The 12849-nt window shown below is 41.0% G+C and overlaps 1 protein-coding gene across 4 annotated transcripts in view; it reads left to right on the top strand.

Moving 5' to 3' along the window:
• The window catches only part of PIK3CA (phosphatidylinositol-4,5-bisphosphate 3-kinase catalytic subunit alpha), a 41909-nt gene that overhangs the window by 4157 nt on the left and 24903 nt on the right, over nucleotides 1–12849 (top strand). For all 4 annotated transcript variants that reach the window (XM_028731614.2, XM_028731615.2, XM_077929754.1 and 1 more), the window contains exon 2: nucleotides 11470–11764. The gene's annotated coding sequence lies outside the window, so the exon portion shown is untranslated. The remainder of the gene's footprint in view (nucleotides 1–11469; nucleotides 11765–12849) is intronic.

The raw sequence follows: 12849 nt of genomic DNA, 5'->3' as shown, positions 1-12849 counted from the left end.
GGTGGGCGGCGATGCTGGCGCAGCCTCTGCACCATCGTCGCTTCCTCCCACTCGGCTCTTCCTGCTCAGCCGCATCCTCCCACTTGGCCGCCTCAGTGGGAAGGAGGGGGCGGCACCCAGAGGCGGCCGAGTGGGAGGAAGTGACCGAGCGGGAAGAGCCGAATGGGAGGAAGCCGTGGCAAGGATGCTGCCTCCGCCACCCAGGCCAGCAGCCTGAGCTCTGTGCCTCGCCGAGACAGAGGACACTGATGTCAAAGACAAGGCGGTGGCAGTGTGAGTGGCGGTGGCGGTGGTCCTTTCAGGAGGGGGTGCTTTTTGGAGAGGGTGGGTCTGGCCCCCCACAAGGTCTGAGGGACAGTGGACCGGCCCCCTCCTGAAAAAGTTTGCTGGCCCCTGGTTTAGCATTATGTGTGAATGCTGTCCAGTACTTTAACTATGACTTATTTATTAATAGCAAACTGCAATCTGAAGCCATAGCTTGTTGTTGGGTTATGAACCTTGATTTCTTTTAAGTATGGCTAGGTGTTATGTGTAAACCCAGCACCATCCTTTTAACCATTATTTGTTTGACTACCCCACCCCAGACACTCAGCCAATTGCAATGGCAACTAGAAAACAAATTTAGTGGAAAAAAGACATGATTTATTTGGTCATTTGTTAACTTCATAGTTAATGTGTGTGCTATTAAACAAACCATGGTTTAGGATTACATAAAAACCAGGCCAATGAGTTAGATATAGCCCAGGCAGCAGTTCTCTAACAATGTGGGCAGAGGCCTTTCCCTGCCACTTGGGATCAGTTTATTGGGGATGTCAGGAGTAATACCTTCTGCTAGCAAAGCATGTTCTTCATCACTGAACTATGGGCCCTCCAAGGCTCTGCTTATTATAGCATTATGTGTGTTACAATATCTTGGAAGCTCCTCACCTGAATTTTATAGTATTTATCATTATTATATAAAATGCCACCCAAGATCAGCAATTTTTTTGGCCAAACTAAGTGACAGCTACCTTGAATACCTCTTTCTGTGCCCTTGCTCCTTTAATTTGTTCCTGAATGGTTAACATAAGAAGGTGACATGGTCAGTATTATCACATTTTGCCGTAGGAATTGGAAACAGTTGCTTAAATATTTTCAGCATTAGCCATTTACCCCTTCTGCATCATGACTAGCACCTTGAATTCAGTGCGGGGTTGATGAAGATGCTGGGAACATCCTTGCCACATGGGGACCTGAAGTATTTTCCACAAGCTGAAGTTTTCATGCCATTATCAAGATCAGCCTCCCTAGAACCCATTGCAGTAGCCTTTTGTAATGCTTAGAAAGCACACATACCGGTAATGGTTTCAAGGTTGTAACAGGAAATAAAAGCCTATAGCTGCCTTAAATCTCATTTGGCTACTCTATGTACATATGTTTCAATGGACTTAGGGGCCTCCCAGGTCTGTATGTCTGAGCAGTGGCATGGTTATCAGCGATGGCAGTAGCTATTCCCCCTCTTTCACTAAACCCAACCAGTACAGTCAATGAAAAATTGACATGGTGTTCCATTGCTTGAACAGTCCAAATGATGTATTGCCCCAGCAGCTATCAATTAATTTGGGGTGGGAAGAAAAAATGGCAACATACCCCTTGAATCCCAGATATATTTATTCACTAAACTGCAGAGGAGAATGAACAATGTGATGGAACAGCTGTGGGTTTACTCTAGAGGAGAAAGGTCACATCAGTGAGTTGATTGGCTAAGTACAGTTGTGGGTTCTACCTCATGCTTAGTCTCCTCTAATTCTGGACATCAGTTTGGATTGCATGGAGCAGCAATAGCAATATACTTTTTTTACTCTTGCCATTAGCTGATAACAATATATTCTCTCTCTTATGAGTTTGTAAATACTCTAGTATAATGCAAGAAGCATTTTCCTGACTATGCATTCCATGAAGAGTGAAATTCCCTTGTCAAAATTCCCATATTACTTTCATTCTGGTATGTCAACACCCTGAAATATTCAGTTGTATTGGAGGCATCAGCATATGATCCAGGGCAAATTTATGAATGTAGCTTTTGTATCCTGAGTGACAAGTACATTCAGTTATTAAATCTCGTTCATTCATCTACAATCTATAAGCAGAACTGAAGAGTAGAAGGAAGAGTTGAGAAAGTCTGAAGCTTTGCTTTCTTTGTCCTCAGTTATACATGGAATTTATTTTGGATACCAAATACAATCTGAAACTCCCTGCATTTTGGAAGATTTTCTGTTTCTAGCTTGCTTTGGTTTTGTAGTGGGTCAGCTTCTTTTTTAATTTATTTTTATTAAAGATTTTCTTAGTTTACAAAAGTACACACCTTGTCTCTTTTTTCAGGTTGTACAGTCTTTCTTAACAAATCAGTTACATTTGTTGTGAGACATTACTGTTGAGTACAGTACAGTGGTACCTCGTGTTACGTACTTAATCCGTTCTGGAGGTCCGTTCATAGCAGGAAACAGCTCGTAACATGAGGCACACTTTCTCTAATGGCGCCTACCGCTGCTGCCACACCATCGGAGCGCAACTTCCGCTCACATCCCGGGGCAAAGGTCGCAACAAGGGGCTTCTACTTCCAGGTTAGCGGAGCGCATAACCCGCAGCATTCGTAAGGGGGATGGTACATAACACGAGGTACCACTGTATAAAGATGGGGGGGGAGGAGTGGTGTGGTGAGGCTTATATTCTTTTGTATAGTGCACATGTGGGGTTTTGTGTCAGTGTCAACTGGGTAGGTTCTCTTTCTATTTGTTTATTACATTCCCTTGGTAGTGAGAGTTATTGGGGGGGGTAGGGTGTGGTTGGTTGTCTGTGGTTGGCTGCAATGGGGTTTGTTTGCATTGGGGGGGGGGTTATTGGGTCAGGTAAGCCAGATTGATTCCTATGCTGCCAGTGGATTATTCTTGTTGTCTTGTTGGGCTGTGTATGTGATAAAGGGGAGCCATACTGGGGTGAAGGCATCCTCTTCTATTTGTCCCTGTGTCAGTTTCAGTTTATTGGTTAGCTTTTCTAGTAAGGCCGTTTCCATACAATTAGATACCATTGGTCCATATTTACTCCTGACTGGTCTCTCCAGTGGGTCAGCTTCTGACTGAGTATACAAGTTTAGGAGGAGGAGAATTTTGAGCAGACTGGTTTAGAGACAATAGCAATGAAGTCCTGCCCGTCAGAATACTTTATATTGACATATGCAACTTGGAGACTATTGATAAAATTCACAAAGTTATGAAACAGTGGTGAGTTTGTAAGAGGAACAATGTTCAAAAGAGGATGAAAAGTATAACTTTTCACCCCTGCTTCCTGTACCATGTGTGCTTTAGATGATATTCACAGTATGTTGCTTTATTTTTATTATTTATTAAATTTGTATACCGCCTTATACCCGTAGATCTCAGGGCGGTTTACAATACATAAAAAACAAAACATGTAATAAAAACAAAAACAAAGATAACTCAATAATAATTATAACTGCTTTAGTGTTAAATATCACTATAGACCAGGGTATAGAATTATTATTTACTACTACTACTTCTGGGAACCTAAAGGTCAGTAATGACTAATGCCACATGCAAATGTAAAAGGTGGTTTTTGTGTGTGTTGGTTCCCTCACTTTCCAGAGTTCAATTTGAAGACACTAAAACTGTAATAACGCTCTTATATGCTGCTTAATAGGATGTTCATGTGAGACTGAGATGGTAGCCTAAGAAGTTGTTCTGGCTTGGCAAAGTTCAGCCTCATGCCCTCTAATATTTAAGGCAATGGTGAGGAACCCATGGCTATTCAGATGTTCTTAGACTACAACTTGCAACATCCCTGATCACTGGCCATCCCGGCTAGAGCTGTTGGGAGTTGGAGTGCAACAACATCTAGGTTTAAGGTATTTATTAAAGCAGGAGAATCTCCTCTAACAAAGTTCCTAGCGGCTATTACTCCAACTCCTAGGTCAGTTGGCTTAGACAAAGTGTGCCAAGCTGGAAAGTTTGATAGCCCTGACAATCCCTTTGCTTTGATATACTTTTTTCTTCAGCCTGCTAATATGTGCATGTGGAGCTGCAATATGAGAAGAAATTCTAACTGCATAACTCTCATACTTGTATGCTTCCTTCCCACTTCCCAAAGAAAGTTATTCGCCTCCAAATATGTTTACTAATTTCCTTTTTACCTTTAAAAAGTGGTCACAAAGGATGGACAGGACATCATGTTCCTCTCTTGCCAGTAAATCTAATGAGTAAAAGGTGGATAGTAAAAAAAACCAACGTGGGTTGGAAATGCAGCAGACCGCAGTGGATCTCTCAGTATCACTGCTGTCAGCCCACTGTGTTTCTATGCTGCATATATAGGAGGAACTCCCTCCATTGACATAATTTTTCCCTCACCAAAACCTACTGTTCCTTCCCTGCCACCCCCACCCCAATACTGTACCTAGGCTAGAAAAGGGCATCCTGTTGGAACCACTTCTTTTTTTTTTTTTTTTTTTTTTTGCATCAGAACTGTTAGCTTACAAACTGATCCTACACCTAAAGAAATTCATCTCAGAGTCCCTCTGTTTGACTAATTGTGGATTATCGTGAACAATTTGAAAAACTCCCCCCAAATTTTGGATATTGATATTTTCCTGCCTTTTATATTAGCTCTATAATTATTTCCACATAATAGTGGTAGGATTGTTATTTATATTGCCAATTTGCTGTGTGTGTAACCTAATTTTGCAGGTGAGTGGCCAAGTTGATACTATCTGTTAATTTATTTGGAAAAAATACTTATATGTTACAATTTTATAGAAAATATCAAAGTAGTTTACAACATGTATGAGAGAGAGGTTGTTGTTGTTGTTGCTAATAATAATAATAATAATAATAATAATAATAAATTGTATACAACCCTTCATCCAAAGATCACAGGGTGGCTCACAACTTAAAAATACAAAATGAGAACGTGTGTGTGTGTGTGTAAGTAATAGCTCACCAACTGACTAGTACATTTAATTTACTTACAAAATCCTGATCTGGAATTTAAGAATAGAAATGGGACAATCTGTGCCCACTGCGCTTCTATGCCAGATGCTCATGAGGCAAAATCTCCTTCTTCACATCCAGTATAGATATCAGGTGGACTGCCAGAGGAGGCTGGCAATGCCTCTTGCTTTCTTTACCACCCTTCTTTATTTGTAGTCTACCTATTTAAAAACTTACTACCCTCTGTTCTTTTTTTTTCACTCATACAAAGATTTGTTGAAGAGTAAAAAGCAGATGAGTTTGAAAAATCAGTCTAGTAATTTTGCAGGGCTTATTGGCAAGGTTTTGTTTTGTAATATTTTTGTTTGTATATAAAGTTACAATTTCTAGCTAGTTTTCACGGTTAGTAACATTTTCCAACAGTGCTGCAGCTCTTGCTATTTCAGTTTAATGTTTTATTAGCACAGACAGAAATACAGTCCAAGAAAACAGACCAGATCCAGATGGAGAGGACAGATTTTTCTAAATGAGATTGCAGAGTACTCATTGGCAATAAAAATGTGGCTTTAACAGTCGCAATATAAGTATTGAACCTGAAGGAGGAGCGGAAATATCTAGCCGTTGTAGTGGTGGGCCCAAATGAGTGATAAATTTTTAGCAGGGATTTTGAAAGATGAATGACTCCCATGACTTTACTCTTGGCTATTTATTGGTCAGTATTCACTTATGTTGATCATGTTCTACTCCAAGATTTGCATTTTACTTTATCATAAAGATTCAAGAACAGGAACATATTATTTAAACTTTCCTGACTTGCATTGCTAACTATCCAGAAGTTCTATATATAGATATAGATTAGATATAGATATAGATATATAAAATTCAGCCCCTATCTTTTTCTTCACTTTTTCAAAAGGTATATTAATGGTTTCCTAGTTGGAGTGTAATTAAGTTAAGTTGTCTATTTCAAAATAGTTAAGCCCCAGCTGCTACAAACGTTACATTCTGTTCAATGTGTTATTTGAAATCAGGAAATTTAGTACACCTATTTATTTATTAACAATATTTGTATACTGTACTATTGCGTCTTGCAATCAGTTAACTTACACATTTTTAGCATTGTGCAGTTGAAAACCGGCCAGTTGATTTTCTGCAAATTAATTGCACCCAAAGTGGAGACCTTAAAAGCTCCTTTTGCACCAGGTTTCCCAGCACTGGAAGAGCTTTTTAAACTTTCTGCCTTGCTTACTAGGCAAATTCCGCTCAGCACACAGGAAATGGGATGTTCTTGCAAGATCCCCATGAGATCTAGTGAAAGCATCCCAGACCCTGCATACCGAGCGGAACTTGACCAGTAAGTAAAATGGAGAGCTTAAAAGCTCTCTGCTTTGCTTGGGTAAGGTCGGCTTGGTGCACCAGTTCCAGAAAGTAAGGATGGTTGCACAGGTGCAATTCCAAGAAGGTGATTAGAGTATACACATTTTTGCACTTTTCCTGAAACGTAACACCTGTACAATATAGTACTGTACCATCCAATAACTGAGGTTTTGTGCAACTAGATTAAAATTTCCAAAAAAGACCATAATATGGTTGCCAGGCACACCTCTAAGAAAAAGCTGGAGTCCATGGAGGGTGACAGATTTCCCACCCCAGATCTAGAAAATCAGTTTCGCCCAAGAGTGGTTGGGGTTCACCTGGCCTGAACTCCTTCATCCAAAAAGTGGGGGAGTCAGCAGCCAGTCTATAATTGTTCACATCTAATAACCACTTTTTAAAAAATAACATAGCCCTTCACTGGGAGAAATTTGCAACCTCCTGTACTCAGCCAAACAGCCTCTCCCTACTAGAAGTAATAAGCCATGAAAGGCAAGGGTTGGTTGCCTAGACCAGGGGTTGTCAACCTGGTCCCTACCGCCCACTAGTGGGCGTTTCAGGATTCTAGGTGGATGGTAGGGGGTTCTATGGCACAAGCTGCATCCTCCTTCCATCAAGCATTGATGGGCGGTAAGGAAATTTTACCATCAAGAAAGATGCATTAGTGGGTGGTAGGTATAAACAGGTTGACTACCCCTGGCCTAGACTTTACCAAAAACCTTGTCCACATCCTTGGATCTCAGTAATAGACAATCCTACAATGAAACAAGACCAAATGGAGCACAGGCACCTTTGTTAATAGAGGATTCCATCATAACACTCTCAGGGCCAGATTGTAAGAGGCTTCTAACCTATTGAAAATTAACTGCTGGATGGCACTGAGAAGATGCACTGATAATAGGGGAAAGTTTCTTTGTCACCAATAAGTGGCACACAGTATGCCTGATCATTAACCCTAACCCATGTTTGTTAGTCATAAAAAGTCTTCTGGTCTCAGCAAACTACCTGATGATAGGATTCTGGTCCCCTGCATAGAACTTTTGGCCCTAAACTACTCAGATACGACGTTGAACACACTGAACACACTTAGTTATCTTTAATAGTGGAAACATACACTCTACTGTAAAAAATGAGCAATACAAGTAAGCTAAAATACAAAAGTTAATATTTTGCTTCTGAGCAATGTTATTTTTGTTGTATCAATGTACACAGTTTAAAATGTTAAAGATACACTCTCCTGCCATTGAAGCTGTTGTCATTCATACTGATTTAGAGACCTTCAATCCTGTTTATCAATAACTGTTCAGTGAAAGTGCATTGGGAGCAAGATATTGGGGTTGTCTTTTAACCTTTTTACATCCTTGGCTATGATATTATTTCCTAATAAGCTATCTTGAAGGTTCCAGTAATATCAGGAAGTTGGTGTGAAAAGATATAACAAAAACTTAATGCATCTCTGCTTCTATTCTACATTGTGTCTAGGGTAGTGAACCTTCCTACCTGTGTTTTATGTGTTTCAGTGGCGCTGTGGTCTAAACCACAGAGCCTAGGGCTTGCCGATCAGACGGACGGTGGTTTGAATCCCTGCGACAGGGTGAGCTCCCGTTGTTTGGTTCCAGCTCCTGCCCACCTAGCAGTTCAAAAGCACATCAAAGTGCAAGTAGATAAATTCCAGCCGGAAGGTAAACGGCATTTCCGTGCGCTGCTCTGGTTCGCCAGAAGCGGCTTAGTCATGCTGGCCACATGACCCAGAAGCTGTACGCTAGCTCCCTCGGCCAGTAAAGCAAGATGAGTGCAGCAACCCCGGAGTCGTTTGCGACTGGACCCAACGGTCAGGGGTCCCTTTACCTTTACTACTACAGACGCGTACTGAGGGAGCTTAAATTTATCAGCCCATTTGGGGGGGGGGGGCTTAACTGCTTTGCACATAGTGAACTCTAAAAGTATAAAGAGAAAGCTTGAGTGCCTTTAATACAACCAAAATCTTTAGAACCGATAATGTCATTGGATTGTTGAATTGTCTGTATTTTAAGATGTTGCCAGTTTTACAAGCTAGAAGAGCAGAGCAGCAGCGCACACAATCAAGATGGCAAGCCATGCCACTGTCACTATGCAACAGACTTGGAGAGCCACAAAAGCAGGCAGGCTGGCAACGCTGCCAGTTCTTGCTCTGAATTCTGGAGTGACTGACATGCCCGAAGAGAGAATGAAAACATTTTGTTCTTTAGACTTTAGAGGTTTGGGATTTCTAGGCTGAAAATTTGGCATTCGGGGACAGGAGTTTCACATCGGCAAGTATTGTTGCCCCTGGGAAAGTGACTCATGTTCTTTGCAGGACTCCACTTTTGGGGAATGTTCTTGAATCCACTAACCTATAAGCTGATGTTGAAAATACACTGGTTACCATTGAAGAAGTGGGAGGCAAATATACTGGGATCTGTTTCCAAACATTAGACAAATTTAACTGAAATATGTTGTATTTAAGGAATAGTTGTTCGCTTACGGAGTTTAACAAGAAAATTCTAGTAGTAGGATAACTTCTCATTACTATTGCTATTGAAAATGTAGTGCTATGGTTATCTTAGCTGCTGTATGCACTATAAAAGTGATGATTTGCCAGGGCTTTGTACTCTCTTAGGCAAGATTGGAGCAGCAGACGAAAGTAACCAGAAGCAGAGGTGATATAGAGAAGAATCCTGTGGAACAGAGGGGGCAGATGAAGCATGCTGTGGGTTGTTTTTTCAAAATATAACTGTTGCAGAAGTGGTTTCAAAGAGGAGCTTAAAAAATAAGGGAAGTGGCATGTTGAACAAAGACGGTTATTTAAGGGAAAGGAATAGCATGGCAGTTATTTAAGGGAAAGAAATAGCATGGGGGGAAAGAGTGAACAATCTGCATATATGATGAAATTAGATTATTGATAAACCTTGTTTATTTTGCAACAGGAAGTTGCTTTGGCACAATAGAGGCAGAAGTCTTAGCCAAGCTTGGAAATAGAAAGCAAACATAATTTTAAACAAATATTTGGAGTTAAGTGTACTGGAATATATCCTAAGAGAAGTTAACTTAAGGAAGTTTACTGAAGGCACTTTTCCAATCCCTTCCTCCTTCAACCACCCATGTCTGACTGTGGGGGCTGGGAAGGCACAGAGTGGGGCTGTGGTGGGAACCTTTCTTCTATGTACTTCTTTAACTTAAATTCTCTTAGCACCCAAACCACTGTATTCACTCAGTCGATAAATCTAGGAAGTAAATGGAATTTGATGGGAGTAAATGAATTTCTTTACAACTTTTGATTTGCACATATTACAATGTTTGCTTTTTTGTTGCAAATCTAGTCTATCCTTGTGTTAAATATATTCTTTGTTTGCTGTAGTACTGTTTGTACTGTTTGTATATACAGTGGCATAGCATTTCAAAAGATGAAGGGAATGCTAAGTTGCTGCTGTTTCATTCTTTTAATGCTGAAAGGAGGATTTTTGACTTAGCCTTTCTTTTTTGTAAATTAGCATATGCTAGACTCTGGATAATTTGGGATTTGTGACAAAACCTAACAAATTATTGTGAAGTTATTTTGTTTTCAAAAATCGTGGGATGAATATCGGTGGGGCACACCTTCTGTTTTGCTGCTGCAGCAGTCAAATTACTTTGCCTTTCCTTTGCTACTACAGCAGATGTTTTCAATCTTTCTGAGTCCACAACTTCCTTGATCAACTACATTCTTTCTGTGGCACCCTTGTGGGTCTCAGGAGCCCATTTATGTCACCCCTTGTCTGCAGAGCTGGCAGCCTCTCACCCTTTTTCGAACACCCTCCCTTGTGGAGTGTTCGCTCAGCCTCCTCTCTGCTCCCCTCTCTGTGGGTGTCCACTGGGCAGCCACAGCTGCCCCACCCCCACCCCAAAGAGAGGTGCCTCCTCACAGTGCCCCACAGGGGCCTGGGAAGCACCCCCTGGCCAGCCCCAGCAGCACCATTCACATAGGGAGCTTGTAGCCAGCCTGCAGCAAGAAACAACTGTGCAAGCCTTTGGGAAGCAGAGGCCCAAGAAGGCATCAGAGGAAGGAAGGAGGGAGGGAAGGAAAGAGGGACAGAGGCCAGTGTTGCCTGTGCCACCGCTGACCATCCAAGACACCCCAGGGTGCCACGGCACACTGGATGAAAACCACTGTACAGTGGAACCTCTACCTGCGACCATAATCCGTTCCAGAGGCCCGTCTGGAGATCGAAATGGGTCACTGGGAGAGGCGCTATTATGCACAGGTGCGGGCGGTGATTGCCCGCTTCTGCGAATGCGCGAATGGCGATTGCCATTCCTGCACAGGTGCGAAGTTTGCGGGTTACTTCCGGGTTTGCCGCGGATGTTGGACTAAATGGACGCAAGTGGAGGCGGACATAACAAGAGGTTTGACTGTACTACGGCATTGTCACTGCATTGACATTTGTTACACATCTCCCTATGCTGGATCATCTCAGGTTACATTAGTGTCATAGAAAGAACTGACTACTTCCCTTACTATTGAATTTTGAGAAAGAAGCCTCCAGTACTATCATTGCCCCAGTTTCCATGAGGTAGGATGCTTGAGTAGTGAAGTAGTGCAATGTGGGATGCTCCCCACATGACCCAGGACTTCTTGCTTTGGCCTGGCAACATGTCCCTTGCCACTGCCAAACTTAAAAGAGGCCTTAGAAGATGGCAACCCTTTCTTACTGTAGCAATGATCAAGACTTCTTTATGAACAGAAACAACCTTGATACATGCCATTAATACATATACCTATTTCTATTATTTTATCACATTCTAGTGTCCCACTCTATCACAAGCAAGGGGGGTTGGAAATAGCAGTAGTGCTGTAGGGAGAGTTGGGAAGTTGGGGGTGCTTAGTTCTTGGTTATTCTCTTGGTTTGTGTTGCTTCCAAAAGTTCACTTCCTCCAGGTGGACCCCTGTGCGACAAGGTAAACAGCTGTAATGACCCCTTGTGAGGAAATGTAAATCACTGCACTCCCTGCTCCCCACTACAAGAATGTCCCTGTAATATACAGATCTTCCTCTCAAAAGTAATTCTTTTCCTGGAATACGCCTGTTGAGAGAATTTCCTTTTTTCCCTTTATTTTCCAGGTTGGTACCTTGATTAGACACTTGACCTTCAGTCAGCTCTGCTGATCTTGGAAATAAATATGTTCAAAATGATAATAAGTTTAGATCGTTGCAGTGAAGATTCATACAGAATGAATTCCCAGAGTTGAAAAACAGTTCGTGTAAAGAAGACCGTAGCAATGTTTCTAGATTATATCAAAGATCCACATCTTGGTACTTTACAACATACAGATAACAGAACATCCAATAATGTGATCATCATGTGAAACAGAGGCCTGTGTAGGATCTGCTGATCCAAGAGAATAAGAGGTTGCAGGTATGTAGAAGTTGTTTTTTCCTCAGTTTTTCTCATTCTGATCCATAGATTGGCAAAATACCCTGCAGAAGATTATTTACCTTGGAGATGAAAGGTTAAATCAAAATATTTCAATTGTGTTTCTGCTAGGTGCAAAGTGGAAAACATTTCATAAACATGTAAATACAATATACTGAGTAGGAAATATTTCTAAAGATTCGAAAAGATGCTTTGTCCTAACTTTAAGCACTGGAAATAGGCTTCAAGGTTTTGAGAGCTGTTTCCAGGGAATCCTTTCAAATCTTGATGCCATGACAACTTGCTTACATTAGCCATTAACAAAGAGTGTCAACAAGAGTAAAATTAGAGCTCGTATGTGGCTCAATGAGAGCAAAGTCTTAGTTTGAATATAGTACTTTGGGCAGCATCCAAAATACATTTCAGATCTGCTTTCCTTTTCGATTAAAATGTATAACTATTTTGTTCACAAATTTTATATCTGTAATTGCAGAAGTAATAAATATAAGCTGAGGAACTATGAGAGATATTGGGATTATAGAGACATAAAGCTAGAATAGCGTTAAAGGGTATCTAACCTTTTGGTAACGAAAGGATTGGTAGAAGGATTGGAGCCAAACTAAAGTAGCATGTTCTATTGAATTCAAAAGGGTTTCATTTAGTCATGACTAACTTGTCCAGTTGACTTAAGTGGGACCTAAGTTTAACTAGCTTTTTTGGATCTAACTCATTTTCTTTTTCTCCACTGCTCACTAAAGAGGATTGTCTTTATAGACTTTAAGCTTTACCAAATCTATAATCCCTTCTGTTTAATACTTATAGCTGCAAGTTGTATTTTAAAAGAGCTGTGTCTTTGATATTCCTTCTTTCCAAAAATCTACATTCTGGAGGCGTAATTCCATGTGTCAGCAAAATAAATGTATACACATTCTAAGTACAGACAATCTCTTGCCATTTCCTGAAAAAGAAGAAACACAAATGCCAACTGCTATTTTGATTCAACCGCTCTATAATGGGAAACTTCAATTGCCTGCTTCCTCAAATAAAAAGAAAATTAGTGTGCTTTCCAGTTTTAACTATGGAACTTT

The sequence above is a fragment of the Podarcis muralis genome, chromosome 6 (assembly GCF_964188315.1).
Source record: "Podarcis muralis chromosome 6, rPodMur119.hap1.1, whole genome shotgun sequence".
NCBI lineage: Eukaryota > Metazoa > Chordata > Lepidosauria > Squamata > Lacertidae > Podarcis > Podarcis muralis.
Note: the sequence above shows the minus strand (reverse complement) of the source record. Positions and strands in the feature narration are given on the sequence as shown.